Consider the following 17,544-nt stretch of genomic DNA (forward strand, 5'->3'; position numbering starts at 1 on the left):
TTGGCAGAGTCTGCCTAAAACCATAATATATTCACAGACACCCCAAAACACACCATCGGCTGCGGTCCTGCCCACCAGAAAGACAAGATACAGCCTCATTCACCAGAACACAGACACCAGTCCCCTCCACCACCAGGAAGCCTACACAACCCACTCAACCAACCTTACCCACTGGGGGCACACACAAAAAACAACAGGAACAATGAACCTGCAGCCTGCAAAAAGGAGATCCCAAAACACAGTAAGTTAAGCAAAATGAGAAGACAGAGAAATACACAGCAGATGAAGGAGCAAGGTAAAAACCCACCTGACCAAACAAATGAAGAGGAAATAAGTCGTCTACCTGAAAAAGAATTCAGAGAAATGATAGTAAAGATGGCCCAAAGTTGTGGAAATCGAATCAAGAAAACACAAGAAACGTTTAACAGGGACCTAGAAGAACTAAAGAGCAAACAAAAAATGATGAACAACACAATAAATGAAATTAAAAATTCTCTAGAAGGAATCAATAGCAGGATAGCTGAGGAAGAAAAACGGATAAGTGACCTGGAAGATAAAATAGTGGAAATAACTACTGCAGAGCAGAATAAAGAAAAAAGAATGAAAAGAATTGAGGACAGTCTCAGAGACCATTGAACAACATTAAATGCACCAAAATTCAAATTATAGGGGTCCCAGAAGAAGAAGAGAAAAACAAAAGAACTGAGAAAATATTTAAAGACATTATAGTAGAAAACTTCCCTAACATGGGAAAGGAAATAGTCAATCAAGTCCAGAAAGTGCAGAGAACTCCCACGCAGGATAAATCCAAGGAGAAACACTCCAAGACACATCTTAATCAAACCATCTAAAATTAAATAAAAAGAAAAATTATTAAAAGCAGAAAGGGAAAAGCACCAAATACCATACAAGGGAATCCCCATAAGGTGAAAAGCTAAACTTTCAACAAAAACCCTGCAAGCCAGAAGGGAGTGGCAGGACATATTTAAGGTGATGAAAGGGAAAATCCTACAACCAAGAATACTCTATCCAGCAAGGATCTCATTCTGATTCAATGGAGAAATTAAAACCTTTATAGACAAGCAAAAGCTAAGAGAATTCAGCACCACCAAACCAGCTTTACAACTAATGCTAAAGGAACTTCTCTAGGCAGGAAACACAAGAGAAGGTAAACAACTACAATTACAAACCAAAAACAAATAAGAAAATGGTAATAGGAACATACTTATTGATAATTACCTTAAATGTCAGTGGAATAAAAGCTCCAACCAACAGACATAGACTGGCTGAATGTATACAAAAATCAAGACCCGTATATATGCTGTCTACAAGAGACCCACCTGAGACCTAGGAACACATACAGACTGAAAGTGAGGGGATGGAAAAAGATATTCCTTGCAAATGGAAATCAAAAGAAAGTTGGAGTAGCAATTTTCATATCAGACAAAATAGACTTTAAATTAAAGACCATTACAAGAGACAAATAAGAACACTACATAATGATCAAGGGATCAATCCAAAAAGATATAACAATTGTAAATATTTATGCACCCAACATAGAAGCACCTCAATATATAAAGCAAATGCTAACAGCCATAAAAGGGGAAATTGACAGTAACAAAATAATAGTATGGTATTTTAATATCGCACTTTCATCTATGACATATCAACCAAAATGAAAATAAATAAGGAAACACAAGATTTAATGACACAGTAAACAAGATGGACTTAATTGATATTTATAAGACATTCCATCCAAAAACAACAGAATACACTTTCTTCTCAAGTGCTCATGGAAGAATAGAATCATGGACCTATTCTCCAGGATAGATCATATCTTGATCACAAATCAAGCCTTGGTAAATTTAAGAAAATTGAGATCATGTCAAGTGTCTTTTCTGACCATAGCACTATAGGACTGGATATCAATTATAGGAAAAATGCGTAAAAAATACAAACACATGAAGACTAAGCAATAGGTTAGTAAACAACCAAGAGATCACTGAAGAAATCAAAGAGGAAATCAAAAAATACCTAGAAAAAATGATAATGAAATCAAAACAACCCAAAACCTATGGGATGCAGCAAAAGCATTTCTAAAAGGGAAGTTTATAGCAATACAATCCTACCTCAAGAAATAAGAAACATCTCAAATAAACAACCTAACCTTACATCTAAAGCAATTAGAGAAAGAAGAACAAAAAAACCCAAAGTTAGCAGAAGGAAAGAAATCAAAAGATCAGATCAGAAATAAATGAAAAAGAAATGAAGGAATCAATAGCAAAGATCAATAAAACTTAAACCTGGTTCCTTGAGAAGATACACAAAATTGATAAACCATTATCCAGACTCATCCAGAAAAAAAGGAAGACTCAAATCAATAGAATTAGAAATGAAAAAGGAGAAGTAACAACTGACACTGAAGAAATTCAAAGGATCATGAGAGATTACTAGAAACAACTATATGTCAATAAAATGGACAACCTGGAAGAATTGGACAACTTCCTAGAAAAGAACAACATTCTAAGACTGAACCAGGAAGAAATAGAAAATATAAACAGACCAATCACAAGCACTGAAATTGAAAGTGTAATTAAAATTCTTCCAACAAACAAAAGCCCAGAACCTGATGTCTTCACAGGCAAATTCTATCAAACATTTAGAGAAGAGCTAACACCTATCTTTCTCAAACTCTTCCAAAATATAGCAGAGGGAGGAACTCTCCCAAACTCATTCAATGAGGACACCATCATCCTGATACCAAAACCAGACAAAGATGTTACAAATAAAGAAAACTATAGGCTAATATCACTGATGAACATAGATGCAAAAATCCTCAACAAAATGCTAGCAAACAGAATCCAACAGCGCAGTAAAAGGATCATACACCATGATCAATTGGGGTTTATCTCAGGAATGCAAGGATTCTTCAATATACACAAATCAATCAATGTGATATTAACCATATTAACAAATTGAAGGATAAAAACCATATGATCATCTCAATAGATGCAGAAAAAGCTTTTGACAAAATTCAACACCCATTTATGATAAAAACACTCCAGAAAGTAGGCATAGAGTGAACTTACCTCAACATAATAAAGGCCATATAGGACAAACTCACAGCCAACATTGTTCTCAATGGTGAAAAAGTGAAACCATTTCCACTAAGATCAGGAACAAGACAAGGTTGCCCACTCTCACCACTATTATTCAACATAGTTTTGGAAGTTTTAGCAACATCAATCAGAGAAGAAAAGGAAATGAAAGGAATCCAAATTGGAAAAGAAGAAATAATATTGTCCCTGTTTGCAGATGACATGATAATATAAATAAAGAATCACAAAGATGCTACCAGAAAACTACTAGAACTAATCAATTAATTTGGTAAAGTAGCGGGATACAGAATTAATGCACAGAAATCTCTTGCATTCTTATACACTAATGATGAAAAATCTGAAAGAGAAATTAAGGAAACACTCCCATTTACCACTGCAGAAAAAGAATAAAATACCTAGGAATAAACCTACCTAAGGAGAGAAAAGACCTGTATGCAGAAAACTACAAGACACTAATGAAAGAAATTAAAGACAATGCAAACAGATGGAGAATATGCCATGTTCTTGGATTGGAAGAATCAACATTGTGAAAATGACTCTACTACCCAAAGCAATCTACAGATTCAATGCAATCCTTATCAAACTAACACTGGCATTTTTCACAGTAGTAGAAAAAAAAAAAACTTCACAATTTGTATGGAAACACAAAAGACCCCAAATAGCCAAAGCAATCTTGAGAAAGAAGAACGAAGCTGGAGGAATAAGGCTCCCTGACTTCAGACTATACTACAAAGCTACAGTAATCAAGACAGTATGGTACTGGCACAAAAACAGAAATGTAGATCAATGTAACATAATAAACCAAGCACATATGGTCACCTTATCTTTGATAAAGGAGGCAAGAATATCCAATGGAGAAGAAAAGACAGCCTCTTCAATAAGTGGTGTTGAGAAAACTGGACAGCTACAGGTAAAAGAATGAAATTAGAACACTCCCTAACACCATACACAAAAATAAACTCATAATGGATTAATGTTCTAAATGTAAGGCCAGACACTTTAAATTATTAGAGGAAAACATAGGCCAAACAGTCTATGACATAAATCACAGCAAGATCTTTTATGACCCACCTCCTAGAGAAATGGAAATAAAAACAAAAATAAACAAATGGGAGCTAATGAAACTTAAAAGCTGTTGCACAGCAAAGAAATCATAAACAAGACAAAAATACAACCCTCAGAATGGGAGAAAATATTTGGAAATGAAGCAACTGACAAAGGATTAATCTCAAAAATATACAAGCAGCTCAGGCAGCTCAATATCAAAAAATCAGACAACCCCATCCAAAAATGGGCAGAAATCCTAAACAGACATTTCTCCAGAGGAGGTATACAGATTGCCAACAAACACATGAAAGTATGTTCAACATCACTAATCATTAGAGAAATGCAAATCAAAACTTCAGTGAGGTATCACCTCACACCATTCGGAATGTCCATCATCAAAAAGCCTACAAACAATAAATGCTGGAGAGGGTGTGGAGAAGACGGAACTCTCTTTCACTGTTAGATGGGAATGTGAATTGATACAGCCACTATGGAGAACAGTATGGAGGTTCCTTAAAAAACTAAAAATAGGACTACCATATGACCCAGCAATCCCACTACTGGGCATATACCCTGAGAAAACCATAATTCAAAATGAGTCATGTACCAAAATGTTCATTGCAGCTCTATTTACAATAGCCAGGACATGGAAGCAACCTAAGTGTCTAACAACAAATGAATAGATAAAGAAGATGTGGTACATATATAGCATGGAATATTACTCAGCTATAAAAAGAAATGAAATTGAGTTATTTGTAGTGAGATGGATGGTCTTAGAGTCTGTCATACAGAGTGAAGTAAGTCAGAAAGAGAAAAACAAATATCGTGTGCTAACACATATATATGGAATCTAAAGAAAAAAAAAAGGTTCTGAAGAACCTAGTGGCAGGACAGGAATAAAGACACAGACGTAGAAAATGGACTTGAGGACACGGGGAGGGAGAAGCATAAGCTGGGACGAAGTGAGAGCGGCATTGACATATATACACTCCCAAATGTAAAACAGATAGCTAGTGGGAAGCAGCTGCATACCACAGGGAGATCAGCTCAGTGTTTTGCGACTACCTGGAGGGGTGGGATAAGGAGGGTGGGAGGGAGATGCAAGAGGGAGGAGATGTGGGGATATATGTATATGTATAGCTGATTCACTTTGTTATACAGCAGAAACTTACACACCATTGTAAAGAAATTATCCTCCAATAAAGATGTTAAAAAAATTTTTAAAAACAAACAAACAAAAATAGCTACCACCAAAGTCAACCAAGGGACAAAACAGCAGCTTAGATGAGGCTGGAAAATGGCCAAGTAAACTGAAGAAACCAATGGTTTCAGGAAGATTTGGAATGCAGGAATGAATGGGGAACAAAGAATATAGCAATCATGTGAGTAAGTCCAAACAAACATCGACTCTCTTTAACAACTTCTAAGTTATGTGGATTAAAAAAATTAAGATATAAGATCAATAAATAACAGTAGTTTATAAATCAAGAGAACAGAAAATAGGAGTTAAAGTTTCCACGATCCTTATGTTGTTTGGGAGATGGTCAATATAATGATTAATTTTAGAATTTAAGTGAAAATTTCTAGGTTAACCACTGAAAAAAATAGAAACCCTATTTATAAATTCCAAACCAGAAGAGGGAGAAAAAATGGAAAGAGAGGAGGAAAATGAAATCAGTCTGAAAGAAAAAAAAAAAAAAGGAAAGACTAAAAAATAATGAGATAAATAGAAGGCATAACGTAAAAGTATATAAATGAGTCTAAACATATAATAAAAATAAATAATAGTAGAATAGATTTCTGAAAGCAAATGGGGAAAGCACAGTATCACACTAGAGATCACATTTTGAAGAATATGGTAAAAAAAAAATCAGAAGTAGATGAGTAAGTGTTGGAAAGGGGGAAATGTCTTTCATTATCTGTGTATAATATGACTATTTAAATAGAAAATCTAAAAGATTCTAAATGATTCAAACTGATATGAGAGCTTAGAATGATTATAAAGTATGAAATTAATTTGCAGAAATCAGTTGAATGTCTATATTTTAGCACAAGCATTTGGAGATACAATGTTTGCAAAAGATATCATTAACAATATAAAATCAATAAATAGGAATAAATCTAACAGAATATGTGCAAGACATTTATAGAGAAAAGAGAATTTTTTGAAAGGCATTGCACCTCCTCATTAAAGTATAATAATAATTCAGCATATCAAAGTTATCACATTTGTTTTTAATATATGTGTTATAGTTTATATTAAATTATTATTTATACCACTAAATTATTATATCATGAAATATTTATATTATTAATTATATAAACTATAATACAGTGTATTTTATTATTCTATAGAATAAAAATTAAATTATAAAGCTTTACTGAAAGATGTAAAGAAAAGCTATATAATTATCATTGTTGTTGGAAAGGAATACTTTGTATGGTAGAGATATTATTTCTCTCTCAATTGGTCTATGGATTTCTGGGGGGATTTCCATTAAAATTTCAACAGGGTTCTCTGAGAGACTTGACAAACAAATTCTAAAACATATATGCAACCATAAATGTTCAGAATAGATGAGACTTTTTTTTATTGAAGTATAGTCGATTTACAATGTTGTGTCAATTTCAGGTGTACAGCAAACTGATTCAGTTATATATATATATTTTTTTCAGATTATTTTCCAGATTCTTTTCCATTATGGGTTATTACAAGGTATAGAATATAGTTCCCTGTGCTACGTAGCAGGTCCTTGTTATTTATCTATTTTGTATATGTTTTTATGTACCCGTTTTTACTTTAGCTCTAATTTTTGTACAGTGTTTGAAAATAATGGAATTCTAAAATGTCAAATGTAGAAGAGGCCTCTTGGGGTCAATTAGTCCAGTCATTTATTTTGAGCATGAGTCTTGTCTATAAGACATTTCCTAAGCAGCTGTTTAACCTCTGATCCTTCAGTGGACAGAGGGCAGCTGTCTGAGAACATTGGGTGGAGTTTGGATGAGTAGGCTGGAATGTCCATGTGATCCAACCCCCCACTACCTGGGCAGCACTCAGGTGGGGCAAGTGAGAGAAGTTACATGGGTGGAGCAGGTTGGGGTGAGCCTCTCTGAACCACCAAATTACAGAGTGGAACACAAAAGAGTTAATGACCTAAATGTGAATCTGGAAATTTAATATGAAATCTTCCTTTTCAATGTAGGAGAACAGAACATGTTTTATTTCATAATTTATAGTGATATATATCTTTTAAATATTTAAACACAAAAATATGTCACATGGGCCTTCATCTGTTCTCTTGCCTAATGTGTGCAAATGTGAGTTCAGTGATGGGGAACTCAAACTAACACAAGGGCATTTCATTCCTCTTTTGGACACAACTAAGTGCTAAAAAGATACTTTTTTTTTAACTAAAGCCAAAACTCATCTCCTTCTTACATCCATTCTTTGTATCCCACACTATATTTATATACAATTCTTCAATAATTCAAACTTCCCCTAACTTAGAGCATCTTCCCTAGATTTTCTTAAATTAACATTGATTTACTGTCAAAAGTATTTCTCTGATACTCGTACAAAAATGGAAGCAAAAAAATACAAGGCCTATGGGTTGTTATATAAAAATAAAATCATACCAAGTTATAGTATATTATAATCACAAAGCAAATTCCATTTTGAAATTTCACTTGCTCATTTTATTAGATATAAATGGCAGGTATATTATTATTATTCTTATTTTATAGATAAGGGAGGAGAAGTTCAGAGAAATTAGGTGATTTTCTCAGAAATCTAAGTCCCAAAACTGGCAGTGGGAGAAGCGGGTCTTCAGACTGGCTGTACTTAGTAACTAGCTGTTTGACTCCAGGAAAGTCACCATTTCTTAGATCTCAGTTTCCTAACTAGTAGAAATCTATGACCTTTTTTCAAAACTACTTCTATGATTCAACTGGCCTGTGTAGATGAAATGGGGTCTATTTCTGTGTCTGTTATCAGTTGGGGCATAACAAAACACCCAAAGTTTCTTGGCTTAAGACGATGGCACATGATTTCTCATGAGTCTGTGGGTTTGCTGGCTTTTCTTCTAGTGGTCCTGACTTGTCACTCGTGTGGCTGCAGGAGCTGGGGATGCATGGGCTCAGATGAGCCAGTGGGGACCTTGTTGTATGGCTAGGCCTCTCTTCCACGTGCCCTTCATCCTTGACTTTCTCACATGCTGCTGGAAGTGTTCTACGATGCCTGAAGGACTGTGTAAGCCACTTAAGTCCTACCTCGGGAGCTGCTTGTCGTCACTCCTATCAGATGTGCTGGTTAAGCCAAGAAGTAAGGCTAGCCCAGATTCGAAGGTGGGAAATTGACCCCAGCTCTCAAAGAAGCAATGGCAAAGTCACCTAGTAAAGACACGTGAATGCAGGGAGGCATGATTCCCTCAGCACCATCAGGCAATGGTCTTCAGCCGTTCCCTTCAATACCCAATTATTCACAGCCCACTGAGATTCCCTAAGTCTCATCTCATCCCAGCATCTGGGGTCAAGTCCATGATCTGTTATCTGTGTCAGGTCTGGGTGTAAATGAAGCCATGCAAGTACAGTTCCCCAGGCACTGCTTCCCTTGGCTGTAAAGCTGAGAAGTGTGGCTCAGCCTGGGGCGGCCTGCTCAGACACTCTGAAGCCGAGTGTGCCCCTTCTCCGCAACCCCAGTACTAACAGCCTTCTCTAACTTCTACTGGCAACATCAAAGGAGAGGGCAAATGATGAGGACCTCTGTCTGCACCCTTTCTGTCTTGGAGGCCTGGTGCAGCTGCAGCATAGGCAGTGAACTGGAAAACTTAGGCAAAATAACCTGGCTCATATCAAGAGAAGCTGTGCCACGTACATGTTGCTCTGAGTATCCCAAGTCACAGGGCCTGTGCCACATTTCAATACACCTTAGATTTGATTGGCTATTCCCCTACTGTGTTGTCTGGGTGCATCAATAAAGCCCAGGCTCCTCAAATCTACTTAGGAAGGTGACTGCTGTCTAATTTCAGGGGGAGGGGGGGAGGGCTTCTAAAATAATTTTACAGTCACACTCAGTGTCTCAATGAATGTCTTTAGCTCCTGACCCTGAAAGCAACACAGTGCCTCACCTTCTGCCAGGGCAGCAGGGATTTCCCTGACTGATGGTCAACGGTCACCATTAAAGTCTTTTTGTTTCCTTCTGATCTCAAAAGCTTAGTGTGTGAGCGTCATCCATACTGTACACAGACTAAGAACGATGCTCCACCCAGAATGCTTTTACAGTCATTGGCATCATTTTCAAAGTAAATTTTATCTGGTAAATAAGAACCTCATGAGGAAATATGGATGAGCAATAGTAGTTTCCTATATCAGTGGTGAGATAAAAGCCCTTGTTCAGGTTCCAATCACTTTACCATGTATAAAGTTCTAAGTGCATCTGTAATAGAAAGGTAATTTCTGGATTCATTCTACATAAATACACACACACACATACACACACTTGCATACCTAATGATAAACACACACATATGCATAATGATACACACACATAATGATATATACACATACATAATGACACACATAGATACATACATAATGATACACAAATACACATAATGATATACACATATGCATACATAATGATATACACACATACATACATAATGGTATAAAGACATACATAATGATACATTCACAGATATATATACTTAGTGATATACACACACATATTTATTCACAGGCTCTGGACGCGCAGGCTCAGTGGCCATGGCTCATGGGCCCAGCTGCTCCGTGGCATGTGGGATCTTCCCAAACCGGGCACGAACCCATGTCCCTTGCATCAAAAGGGAGACCCTCAATCACTGCACCACCAGGGAAGCCCCACACTCATTTTTGGTCTCCAGTACCTTTCAGTCTTAGATAGCCACCATTTCTAGAGAAACCTACACAGAAATATGAACATATCCTGATGACTGTACTAATTTTATTTTCAGGACCTAAGACAAACCACATTTCAGTTGGCCAGCTACACTGTCTTCCCAAGAGGCCAATATTTCCTAAGTGAATGCTTGAAAAGATTGCAAGCATTTAAAAAATTACACTAGAAATAGAAACAGAGTCATCTTTGAGGTGAAACAAGTTTACAGATGAATTCCATAGGCACTGTGCAGACAGCAGGAAAATGTTGTTTCAGGGACAAAAACCAGCCTCCCTGGAGTTAGTTATTACTTACCAGACCAGGGTTATCTGATTACTCTATCACTGACACAAAATCCTTGGCAGACCAGATAGACCGTGCTAGCGGCTCTCACCTGGTGGGTCAAGGTGGCTACATCTACCTGTGATATTTGGCTCTTATCTGGTGTAACAGGGTTCTCACCTGGTGGGTCAGGGCTCATGGGAATACTGCACCCTTTCCACGTGCAACTTAATATCCATCAACAGGAAAGATTTATTTTTACTAAAGCTAAAGCTACACATTTCTTGACAGACTGGTAAACTGTAGATTTTGTGATGTGTAGTGTATGGTAAAACTTATTGTTGGTGTAATGGAGAAAGCATATTTGAGGTATTTTTCAAATAAAATACAATCTGAAAAAAAATCTGTAGCCTATTGGTAATAATCCACTGAATCGAAGGATATAGCTGCCTTCAAGAAATGGGTGGTAACCACCTGGAAAAAATAAGTTTTTGATTTACTTCAAGTCTTGAAGCTGATTTTCTTGAGTTTCTAGGCAGACGATCATCTCAAAATCCAAGAATTGAAACAAAAAAAGAGATTTCTAACTATAAAAGCTATCTTTCATCTTGAAAGCCAAGTTAGTAGGTCTGAGTTTAAGAGTTTCTTATACAGCTAAGGAAGAAAGAGTTCAGGATATGATGTAAGGGAGCCTTCATGCTTCAAGAAGTAAAATGGAAAAGCTCTGATTCTGGGAGATAAAGGAAGGTGTGTAGAGAGAGAGAAAACTAAGATGGAAACACCAGATGGCTTCACGGCTTTGTGCAGGACCTTTATGTAGGGTGTGAAATATGGAAAACATCCAGTGTTGATGGGTTTGTGTGGGCTGGCTCCACTAGGAATGTTCCCAAGCCCCTTGGCTGTGTAAGGCTGTGCTGAGAGTGGTGTAGCAATGGGGAGGGGTTGTATGGTATGAAGCAGGCAGCAGAGGAATTCTGGGTGGTGGCCAAGAGTAGGGAGGAAACCAGTGCTTGGAGAGGTTGCTTCCTAGGTAACTTTGACAGACTCTGCTCTTCAGCAAATATGAATGCAAATTTAAAAGATGAATGAGTTGTGGGAAGACTACTCTGGGGAATTCTGGACAATATGGCAATTTGAGCAAGCCTCCATTCTCCCTACCCCCAAGTTTTTAGGAAGTAACTCAACACCAAGGCAGGAGGGCTAGCAGAGACTGGAGGGAGCCCAGGAACCCTGAGCTCTCCCGTGTCTAAGGGGGACAGAGCTGGGGAGGGCTTTATTCACTCCTCTGTCATGGGAGAGCTGGTAGGGGTGGGCAGAATCACGTTCTCTCCTCACCTGAGAAGGCCTCGGACAGTGGGTAAGTGTGCCCCACCTGGAGTGTGTCTCTGAAGGAGCCTACCTGTCTAGCAGTGCCCCGGCATCCTTCCTCCATCCCTGCAGCCCCTTCCACAGCACTGGCGGAAGGAGCCAGGCCCCCTCTTCAGCAGAGGGAGACTGCATGCTTATCCTCACTGGTTCTGCTCAGCAGAATCTGCTGGTCTGTCCACTACTTCCCAATGTCACCACTTGAGAAAACCTAACTGTCCTAAAGGCCACAAACAGGCAAAGAAAAGTAAGAAATTAAAAAAAAAAAAAAAAGAAGGGAAACTCTGGGAGGGTTGGATGAGAACATTTTTATTCACCCCAATCCTTCCCCGGACCTATTCCTCTCTTTCTTCCTCCTCCTCCCTTCCCTGAACCAATACTAAACTAACAGTCTGGTAAGTATCCTTTCACAATTCTTTTTATTCATATAATTACATGCAAACAAGTATATATATATATAGACATACATATACAATACATATATAACTTTTAAATGCTTTTTTAAAAATTCAAATCATGTAAAAATGAAAGAAATACAAATCTCTGCAATTGTCTCTTTAGTTTAACAATACATTGTGGAAATGTTCAGCTATTTACTGATTGTCTCCCCCCAGTGCTACAACTCTTCATATCGACTAGGAATGGAGGAGAGCATTACTTCTGCTATCCACCAAGAGCCATGCTAATCACTGCTTTAGGTGATGTGCTGCCAGTCTGAGTGGCAGTGACCCATCATCAGTACTTGAATTTTACCTGCTGACTCCTCGTGAAGCTGAGCACACTTCCAAGGTTAGCAGGTCACCCAGGTTTGTTCTTCTGTGCCCATGGGCCCCACTGGCCTGTCTCTCCAACCCCCCATCTCTGAGCTTCAGCCCCAGTGATCATTGTTTGGAAGGTTTTAAACAGAGGAGGTGAGTGATCTGATCTACAGCTTTAAAAGATCACCTTGGCTGATGTGAAAAGAAAGAACTATAAGGGCAAAAGTAGAAACAAGTCTATCCATTCTGTAGGTGTGGTAGCTACACTTGCAAAAGTAAAGGCTTGGACTAGTGCGGTAACTTTAACAGAAACGCTGAACATTTCATCAAATCTAGCATTTGCCACTGGATTGTTATTCCTGTCTTTCCTATAACTTTTATTAAGAATGATTGCTAAATTTTACCTTTTAGTGTCAACGTGATCACACGATTTTTCTTTTTTTAATTGGATGTCAAAAATTAACTGTTATTGAACCATCCTTGTATAATTGATTATCCTTGAAGTTACTTTAAGTTGCTTTTAAAAACACTACTAGATTCTATTTTTGAACATTTTATTCATGGAACTGACATATTTCTTTTTAAAATTACATTATTGTAAAATAACATAATAGCTTCTCAGGTAAACTGAGTGACTTTACAGCTTCTTTTTTCTTCTGTGGTCTGGAATACTTTAAATATCACTGGAATAGTCAATTATTTAAAGGTTAGGTAGAATTTAGTTATGAATTCATATGTCCATAGTGTTTTTTTTAAAAAAAAAGCAGTGTGCTTCAATCATATTTTCAATCTTTATATGAAAATTATTATATCTTCTTCTCTGAATTTATATTTTGATAGAAAATTATAAGTTGTATCACCATGGAGTTGTATGTAGCAATCTCTTAAAATTGGTTTGATCATCTGTATCTACGATGATGTTCCCTTTTCTAATCTTGTGCAATATTTATACTCCCACTCATCAGGCTCATGAGAATGTTATCTGTTCTGTTGGTCTTTTTTAAAAAGTAACTTTCAATAAAAAACAAGCAAAAATTTGAAGGAATATCACCAACATGTTGTATGGAAAGAAAAAGTCTAAATTTCAGATTTATTGGTACCATATTTTATTTCAAATTTATTAATTTCAGCTTTTGTCCATATGAAATCTCTCTCCCTAGTTTTATTTTTTCCCCAATTTTTGATTTTTGTATTCTTTAGCTAAGTACAGATTTCCTTAATTTTTAGCCTTTCTTTCTTTAGCAAGGAAGGCATATACGATTACACATTTTTCCTTGAGTATAGCTTTCATGGGTTTTGATGTGAAAATTTCTCCCTTTTATTGCTTTCTGATCATTTGTGAAGTCTTAATCCCTCACAGGTCCATGGATCCCGGTTTGGAAATCCCTGCTGAATATCACCAGAAGAGCCCACAGTGAGAGAACGCTTCTTTCCTGATTTCTCAAGATTCAATAGCACTTACTGAAGCTGATGTGCATTTTGGTGTCTGCATTTGAAGGACACTCACCAATGTTGGCCTTCATTATAATTTCCTAAATTCAGATAATTTAACATACAGATCTCACCCTTGCAAGCTTATGCAAATCATTTTGGAAAAGCACATAGCAGAGAGCCATTTCAAAAGGCAGTCCACAGGGATTGTCTTGAGGGCAGGAAAGATGAAGAACTTCCAGAAAAAATATTAAATATAGAGATTAGCTTTTAAGTTTTCTACATGTTTTTATTTGCACACCTTGGCAATTGCCACCTATTTTACTCAAGTGAGGCTGTCCATAAGATATAAAATTTGTTTCTCTTTTTCTATTTTTTCCAAAATAGACCTGTTTGTAAACTCATTTTATTTTGCTCCTTTCTCAAAAGCATCCTTTTTCTTTTTAAGGTTGTGTATTTTTGTAACCCCATCATCTGTACTTTAAGAGAGATGTGTTTCCAATTCTAACATTCTATATAACTTAAAAAATATATATTAATGATAATTAATATGATATGAGATTTAATGCCATATAACATATGGTTTACAAAAAAAGAGCTGTATTAAAAATACCAGTATCCTGTAATAAACCATAATGGAAAAGAATATGAAAAAGAATATATAGATGTATAACTGAATCACTTTGCTATAGAGCAGAAATTAATGCAACATTGTAAATCAACTATACTTAAGTAAAATAAATTTTAAAAATAATAAAAATAAAAATACTGGGCATCAAGAACATATCAGGAGAGGCACATGCAGAACTGATGCTCTGTCTTTGTTTATTTTGGTTTTACTCTCTCACCTAACAGTGAAAAATTCTAACCTGACTTGATATATCAAAATACAGGGAAAGAAATCTTCAATTCACCAATCAGTTTTGCTGAAATAACTAAGTTCGGGCTGCCATTAACACAGTAATAACAGAACAAAGGAATAATAAATGACTGTTACTGTTGAGTTGTGCTCTTTCAAAAGGAAGCTCTCCACAAGTTTCTCAATGTTTCATGCAGGAGATGTTTCTAAAGAACAAAGAAGTGATACAGGATGCCAGCAGACATTTATTTAAATGTCACTTATGCCCTGGATAATAAGAATTGAAGAAGTTCTATTTGAGATAATAAACCAATTTTTGCAAGAGAAGATGAAATAATTAATTATTCAAGGGCAATGACTTCTCCTTCAACTTCATTTTCACAGACCATATTTACCTTTAGCTGTTTAAATAAGAAACAGGCTGCACATTACATTCACAAGTACCTGCTTATAAGGAGGGGGGGAGGGAGACGCAAGAGGGAGGGGACATGGGGATATGTGTATACATACAGCTGATTCACTTTGTGATGGAGCAGAAACTAACACACCATTGTAAAGCAATTATACTCAAATAAAGATGTAAAAAAAAAAAAAAAAGAAAGAAAGAAAGAAACCAGCTGTAGTTAATTCAGGAACTCTGAGTGTCTGATTCTCAATGAATTTTCCTAGGTTCGAGGACTACATCCAGGCAAGGCAGGGTCCTCACTCTCCCACTGTTAGGATGGTGGTGGCTGGAAGGGCTGTGGCTCCAGCAAGGTCTGGGTAACAGACAAAAAGTGGTGGGTCCCTCAGATTCAGCAAAGGGAAACTTCCCACCAGAGAGATCATAGGCTTGCTTTCAAATATTCCCCTTAGGAAAATGTTGCTGGATGGGAGGATTCTTGGAACTGAACTTAGTCTGGACTCTTGCAGCATCCTTTTAGGTTTGCTGGGAGCTGAGGGGAAAGAGTCATAAGTATTTGGAGAAGCCCTGTGATATTGTGAGGGTACTGTCAAACTTTAAATAGCAAATGATGTCAAGCATATTCTACTTTGCCTACTGGTCCTGCCGTTCACCTCCTCTAGGTCTTAATGTCCCAAAGTGTTATCCTGGATGATTTCCATGTTCTCTTTTAGTTCTAAATTTAGGATTTGGGGATGATGTAAAATATAGGGCTTGCTTTCAGTTCAACATGACCGAATAGGGTGCATGTACCTCTACATTTTTCCTCCAAAAATCTTACTGTATTAGTCAGGGTTGAACCAATAGGGGTGTGTGTGTGTGTGTGTGTGTGTGTGTGTGTGTGTGTGTGTATTTATTATAAGGAATTGGTTTACATGATTATGGAGGCTGACAAGTCCCAAGGCATGCACTCAGCAAGTTGGAGATTCAGGAAAGCCAGTGGCATACTTCCAGTCTGAAGGCTAAGAGGCTCAAGACACATGATGAACCAATGTTTTTATTTGATTCTAAAGGCAGGAAAATGTCCAGTGCCCCAGCTTAAAGGCAGTCAGGCAGGAAGAATTCCCTCTTACTAGGGGGATGGTCAGCCTTTTTGTTTTATTTAGGCCTTCCATTGATTGGATGTGGCCCACCTACATTGGGTAGGGCAATCTGCTTTACTCAGTCTACCAACTTAAGTGTTAATCTCATTTTAAAATATTCTCCCAGAAACAGCTAGAATAATGTTTGATCAAATATCTGGGTACCCTGTGGCCCAGTCAAGTTAAAAATTAAAATGAACTGTCATAGCCAACAAAGGGATCAAGAGATTGTAAGAAAGGACAAAGGGGGAGTGGGGAGAATCAGAGGGTCAGAAAAATGTTGAGTGTAAGATAAAGAGATGGGCATGGATGACCTAGGGCTGATGGAACTTCATAGGAGAAGCCTGGAGCAGAAGGAGGAGAAGGTTCTCTCTGTCGTGACCCCCAGGGTCAGGTAACATGGAGAATGGGAATAAAGAAGAGAAGCCTAAACCAAAACAATTAATTAAAAAGGAAAAATAAATACTCTGGTTAGAAGGGTTGAAAGGATAGCTTCCTCCATATTGAGATTGAGCAGTGAGCTAAACCCCAGGATGAAAGCAAAGAAACAATCACTGAAGAAATGGAATAATCTTCCTGGGAGGTGATTGGAGTCAAAGAGTTTGTGTCCCAGAGTAGCCTCCTCCTGGACTCAGCACCTTGGGAGGAACCCAGCCTGCTACTGTGGTCCTCACCAATGCCCGGTACACTAAAGCCTGGCAGTTAACTCACCTTGCCCACAGTGATAGAGCCAGGGCCAGCTCCTTCATCCATGGAGGAAGCTGAGAAAAGGAAGAAGAAAACCACAAGAAGTACCTGTATTGATCAACTAAAGTTTCCATTAATAAAAATAACGTCCTCATAGAAAAAGTTCCAGCAGTCAACCCAGAGGCACAAAACTCTGGAAGATGTGATACTGTGTTGATTTATGCCCCAATGAGGTTTAGCACAATCACTTAGGTGGGGTATAACAGTGTCCACCGCTAGCCAGGGTGACATGTTAACTCTGGACACCTCCATTACCTTAAGGGTTAAGATCTGCAATAACATGTTAGATTTGGGAGGCTTCCAGAGTTTGTACAAAGAGAAGAGAAATAACTCACTGATTTCTCATTACATTTTAATGAGATTTCACTTATTTTTCTGTTTACTGTGAGAGGAGAGCAGAGAATCCTGGCACAAGGTGAACAATCTCCTTTCATGTTTACTTCAGTTTAACCATGTTTCCATCCTCCCCTTTACCATGGAGGTCATTTCCATTCCTGC

The sequence above is a fragment of the Lipotes vexillifer genome, unplaced genomic scaffold (assembly GCF_000442215.2).
Source record: "Lipotes vexillifer unplaced genomic scaffold, Lipotes_vexillifer_v1.1 scaffold72, whole genome shotgun sequence".
In the NCBI taxonomy this organism is placed as follows: Eukaryota; Metazoa; Chordata; class Mammalia; order Artiodactyla; family Lipotidae; genus Lipotes; species Lipotes vexillifer.